Source organism: Gracilinanus agilis, chromosome 4 (genome assembly GCF_016433145.1).
Source record: "Gracilinanus agilis isolate LMUSP501 chromosome 4, AgileGrace, whole genome shotgun sequence".
NCBI lineage: Eukaryota > Metazoa > Chordata > Mammalia > Didelphimorphia > Didelphidae > Gracilinanus > Gracilinanus agilis.
Genome location: NC_058133.1, coordinates 243,104,665 through 243,111,270, shown reverse-complemented (window position 1 = coordinate 243,111,270; position 6,606 = coordinate 243,104,665).

The window sequence follows — 6,606 nt, the reverse complement described above, 5'->3', positions numbered from 1 at the left end:
GATTTATACCAGGAATGCAAGGATGGTTCAACATTAGGAAAACCATCCACATAATTGACCATATCAACAATCTAACAAACAAAAATGACATGATCATCTCAATAGATGCTGAAAAAGCCTTTGACAAAATACAGCACCCATTCCTATTGAAAACCCTGGAAAGTATAGGAATAGAAGGACCTTTCCTAAAAATAATAAACAGTATATACCTAAAACCATCAACAAGCATCATATGCAATGGGGATAAATTAGAAGCCTTCCCAATAAGATCAGGAGTGAAACAAGGATGCCCATTATCACCTCTATTATTCAACATTGTACTAGAAACACTAGCAGTAGCAATTAGAGAAGAAAAAGAAATTGAAAGTATCAAAATAGGCAATGAGGAGACTAAGCTATCATTCTTTGCAGATTATATGACGGTCTACTTAAAAAATCCTAAAGAATCAACTAAAAAGCTTATAGAAATAATCAACAACTTTAGAAAAGTTGCAGGATACAAAAGAAATGCACATAAATCATCAGCATTTCTATATATTTCTAACACATCACAGCAGCAAGAGGTAGAAAGAGAAACACCATTTAAAATCACCCTAGACAATATAAAATACTTAGGAATCTATCTACCAAAACAAACACAGCTATTATACGATAACAACTACAAAACACTTTCCAAACAAATAAAACTGGAGCTCAACAATTGGAAAGCCCTTAATCGTTAATGGGTAGGACGAGCTAACATAATAAAAATGACCATTCTACCCAAATTAATTTACCTATTTTGTGCCATACCTATCAAACTACCAAAAAACTTCTTTACTGAATTAGGAAAAACTATAACAAATTTCATTTGGAATAACAAAAGATCAAGAATATCAAGGGAAATAATGAAAAAAAATGTGAAGGAATGGGGCCTAGCAGTACCAGATATTGAACTATACTATGAAGCAGCAGTCATCAAAACAATATGGTACTGGCTAAGAGATAGAAGGGAGGATCAGTGGAATAGACTTCGGGTTAATGACGTCAGCAAGACAGTGTATGATAAACCCAAAGAGCCCAACTTTTGGGACATGAATCCACTATTGGACAAAAACTGCTGGGAAATTTGGAAAACAATATGGGAGAGATTAGGTTTAGATCAACACTTCACACCCTACAACCAAGATAAATTCAGAATGGGTGGATGACTTGAATATAAAGAGGGAAACTAAAAATAAGTGAACACAGAATAGTATACCTGTCAGATCTCTGGGAAAGGAAAGACTTTAAAACCAAGCAAGAGTTAGAGAAAATTACAAAATGTAAATTAAATGGTTTTGATTATATTAAGCTAAAAATCTTTTATACAAACAAAAAAGATGTAGTCAAAATCAGAAGGGAAACAACAAATTGGGAAAAAATCTTTATAACAAAAAACTCTGACAGGGGTCTAATTACTCAAATATACAAGGAGTTAAATCAATTGTATAAAAAATCAAGCCATTCCCCAATTGATAAATGGGCAAGGGACATGAATAGGCAATTATCAGATAAAGAAATCAAAAGTATCAATAAGCACATGAGAAAGTGTTCTAAATCTCTAATAATTAGAGAAATGCAAATCAAAACAACTCTGAGGTATCACCTCACACCTAGCAGATTGGCTAAAATGACAGAAGGGGAGAGTAATGAATGCTGGAGGGGATGTGGCAAAATTGGGACATTAATGCATTGCTGGTGGAGTTGTGAGCTGATCCAACCATTCTGGCTGGCAATTTGGAACTATGCTCAAAGGGCTCTAAAAGAATGCCTGCTCTTTGATCCAGCCATACCATTGTTGGGTTTGTACCCCAAAGAGATCATAGATAAACAGACTTGTACAAAAATATTAATAGCTGTGCTTTTTGTGGTGGCAAAAAACTGGAAAAGGAGGGTATGTCCTTCAATTGGGGAATGGCTGAACAAATTGTAGTATATGCTGGTGATGGAATACTATTGTGCTCAAAGGAATAATAAACCAGAGGAATTCCATGTGAACTGGAAAGACCTCCAGGAATTGATGCAGAGTGAAAGGAGCAGAGCCAGAAGAACATTGTACACAGAGACCCATACACTGTGGTAAAATAGAATGTAATTAGCAGCAATGCAATGACTCAGGACAATTCTAAGGGATTTATGGTAAAGAATGCTACCCACATTCAGAGGAAGAACTGCAGGAGTGGAAACACAGAAGAAAAGCAGCTGCTTGAATACATGGGTTGAGGCAGACATGATTGGGGATTTTGATTCGAATCTACCACACCAATGCAATGATCAACAATTTGGAAATGGGTCTTGATCAATGACCCATGTTAAAACCAGTGGAAATGTGCATTGGCCAGGGGTGGGGGGAGGGTGAGGATGAAGGGGAAAGTAGGAGCATGAATCATGTAACCATGTGAACTTTACTAAAAAATGAATATTAATAAATGTTTTAAAAAAAGAATATCATTATTCCATGCCCTTTGGTCTTTTAATGTAGAAGTTGCTGCATCTTTTGTTATTCTTTCAGTGGTGTAAGGGGGAAAAGGGTTTTTTTGGTTGAATATATTAAAAGGTGGTCTCCAGGGTGAAATTTCCCCAATTAAGGAATAACCTCAAGTCAGAATTTGCCTTTTATGGAAGTTTACAATTTACAATTAAGAAGAGAGAAAGTAAGAAAATTAGAGAGAGAATAATATAGGATAAGTGATCTAACAAACTGAGTAAATTGCTCTGGCCCTGGTTCAAACAAGGCAGATTTTACTAGTCCTTAATTGGAAAAGATCAAGCCTTGAGCCAAGGGCTGGAGACCCCAAGGCCCAGGAGGCGTATGAAACAAAGCTTCAGTCACAGAATCTCTTTGAAAGGAAAGTTCCTTAAGAGAAGTTCAGGAAGATTCAGTCTTAACACTCACCACATGGAACAGTCTCTGTCACGAGCCAGCGGAGCTCCCTCAGGTCCTCTTCACAAAACCAGAAGCTCCTTGATTCACTTAACTCTCTCTTTTTAAAGGGGTCACTTATGCGTCACTTCCTGTGCCTCCCTCCTAGTTTGCATATCCAATCACAACAGATGCTTCTCTTAGGACTGCCTAGGGAGCAGTCAGTTGATTTTGATTCGTTACTCATTCTAACACATGTGGATTACAGACCTCCCCTACTTGTGAATCAAATGCTGGTGTTTAAATTGGTGATTAAATCTAAGCAAGGGCAGGGTAGATTTTGTCTCTTCACTTCAGGGCAGTTTTGCTGAATAATTTCTTTTAGTATAGGGTTCATATTTCTTTTTTTTTTTTTAAACCCTTACCTTCCGTCTTGGAATCAATACTGTGTATTGGCTCCAATGTAGAAGAGTAGTAAGGGCTAGGCAATGGGGGTCAAATGACTTGCCCAGGGTCACACAGCTGGGAAGTGTCTGAGGCCAGATTTGAACCTAGGACCTCCCATCTCTAGGCCTGGCTCTCAATCCACTGAGCTACCCAGCTGCCCCCTGGGAGTTCAAATTTCTATTAATTTCTGCTTTTTCAGGAAGACCAATGATTCTCAAATTGTCTCTTCTAGACCTGTTTTCTTGATCTGTCTGTTGTATCTTGTTGAGATATTTCATGTTTCCTTCTATTTTATCAGTCTTTTGACTTTGTTTTATTTGTTCTTGCTATCTTGAGAGATCATTGGCTTCTACTTGCCCAATTCTTGTCTTTAGAGACTAGTTTTCTGCTATAAGCTTTTGATTTTCCTTTTCGATTTGGTCTGTCCTGTTTTCCAGCTGTTTGATTTTGGTCTCCAATTTGCTTATCAATTCTTTTGATTAGGGAGCATCTTTTTCGAATTGCCCAATTCTAGCCTTTAGAGACTGGTTTTCGGCTATAATCTTTTGGTTTTCTTTTTCAATCTGGTCATTTCTGTTCTTCGATTTACTTGCCTCACTTTCCAATTGCGAAATTCTGCCTTTTAAACTGTTATTTTCTTGCCAGATCTCTTCCATCTTTCTCATAATCTCAGATTTGAACTCTTCAAGACCTTGTGACCCATTTTCATTTGTTTGGGAAGGTTTGGATATGGTTACTTGTTTGTTCTCCTCTGCTGTTTGTTCTGTTGTCTGGATTTTTTCTGTGTAAAAGTTGTCGAGTGTTAAAGGTTTCTTCTTCATCTTTCTCTTCTGGGGTTCCTGAGTCTGGCTTGCCATTGTGAGCTGCATGCCCTCTCAGCTTTATCCTCACACCTAGGGTCTGTCTGCGTTCTTTAGGCTCCTGAGGTCTCGGGTTGTTCTCAGTTGTTCTCAGGGTTAAGCCTCCTGGTGGTCCCCTTGCTTGTTCTTCTGCTTGAAGGTCCTTTAACAGTCTCAGGGCACTGCTTCCACAGTTGTGCACCCCTCTGCACTGGGTCCCCACTCACGGTCCGCGTCTGCATTCAGGATCCTTGTCCGTGCCTGCGATCCATGGCCTCGCCTGCGCTCAGGGTCTGTGTTCAAAGTCCGCGTGTTCTTTAGCCTCTTGGGGTCTTTAGTCTTGCTGCTCTCAGGAGCAGGCCCTGGAGCTGCCAATTACTTAATGGGTCCACCAAGCTCGCTCTAACTCTTTTGAGCTGGCTTTGGCACTGTAGGTGGTGTGGGGGTTTGAGGGAGTTGCTCAGCTCGCGTTTTAGTGAGAGTTGTTTCACCCCCTTATAGCATGGAAATCCCCGATTCCATGTACCATCAATGCTGCGCCCTCTTGTGGGGTCCCTTCGTTCGTCTGGATTTGTTTTTATGTCTTCTTGAGGAATCCTATATGCATGGGTTAGGAGAGGTCAAGCAGCTGCTTTTTACTCTGCCACCATCTTAACCCGGAACCAATCCAAGACATTTCTGAGGGAGTTATGAGAATGTTATCCACATCCAGAGAAAGAATTGTGGAAGTAGAAATACCCGAGAAAAACAATTGCTTGATCACATGGTAAGATGGAGATCTGATTGGGGATGTAGACTCTAAACAATCACCCTAATGCAAATATCAACAATATGGAATTGATCTTGATCAATGACACATGTAAAACCCAGTGGAATTGCATGTTTGCTACTGGAATGGGGTGAGATGATAGGAGGAAAAGAACATGAATCATGTAACCATGGAAAAAATTTCTTAATCAATTAAATTAAAATTTTTAATTAAAAATTAATAAATAAATGAATTAAAATATGCTAGTGGTGAAAATTTTCATTTCGTGGGTTATTCCTTAACATAACTTACTCTCTACACATATAATGCTTCATTTAAATGCAAAATTGACCTTACACATTACTTATTATATGTAACTTTATTGCTAAACTTAATTGCTATTCTTCAGTGTTACTTAATTATCATTATTTTCTTCACTGAATTTTGGCTGTTTTGCCACACTTTCTTTAATTTCTCTTAGAGGCCATTTCAACAAAAACGGAAGTTTCGAATGTTTCAATGATGTTTAAAACAAATGTCATTACACAGTTCCAGTTTTTCTGGGTGTGCCTTTTCAATAAACTTTAATTTTTTCCCAAATCCTCAACATTTCCTTAATCTTATTTGTACTGATTACCTCATCCACCTTTGGCTCCTCCCTACTAATTTCCTGTAAAACCCCTATATGCTGCTGCAACTGTAACTCCTTCAATTCCTCTGTTGTCAGGACTATAAAATGGTGGTTTAGGGATTAAGACCAGATGTTAGGATAGAGCCAATTTCAGAAGATTAACTTGTTTGTGAAGGCCAACAGAAACCCAATCAGGCAGAGCCTGGTCTGAGACTACACACACAGACCATTCAGTAATAGGAATGGATGTTTTATTTATTATAACAGGAGAAGGTTAGATGGGAAATGGGGATGATACTGACACTAAATTCAACTACCTAACTATAAAGCAGCAGTCAGCAAAACAATATGGTACTGGCTAAGAGACAGAGCAGAGGATCAGTGGAATAGACTTGGGGTAAATGACATCAGCAAGACAGTGTATGATAAACCCAAAGAGCCCAACTTTTGGGACATGGATCCATTATTTGACAAAAACTGCTGGGAATGGGGGCAGCTGGGTAGCTCAGTGGATTGAGAGCCAGGCCTAGAGACGGGAGGTCCTAGGTTCAAATCCGGCCTCAGACACTTCCCAGCTGTGTGACCCTGGGCAAGTCACTTGACCCCCATTGCCTACCCTTACCACTCTTCCACCTATAAGTCAATACACAGAAGTTAAAGGGTTTAAAAAAAAAAAACTGCTGGGAAATTTGGAAAACAATATGGGAGAGATTAGTTTTAGATCAACTTTAGATCAACATCTCACACCCTACAACAAGATAAATTCAGAATGGGTGAATGACTTGAATATAAAGAGGGAAACTATATATAAGTTAAGTGAACACAGAATAGTATACCTGTCAGATCTCTGGGAAAGGAAAGACTTTAAAACCAAGCAAGAGTTAGAGAAAATTACAAAATGTAAATTAAATGGTTTTGATTATATTAAACTAAAAAGCTTTTGTATAAACAAAAACAATGTAGTCAAAATCAGAGGGGAAACAACAAATTGGGAAAAAATCTTTATAACAAAAAACTCTGACAGGGGTCTAATCACTCAAATATACAAGGAGTTAAA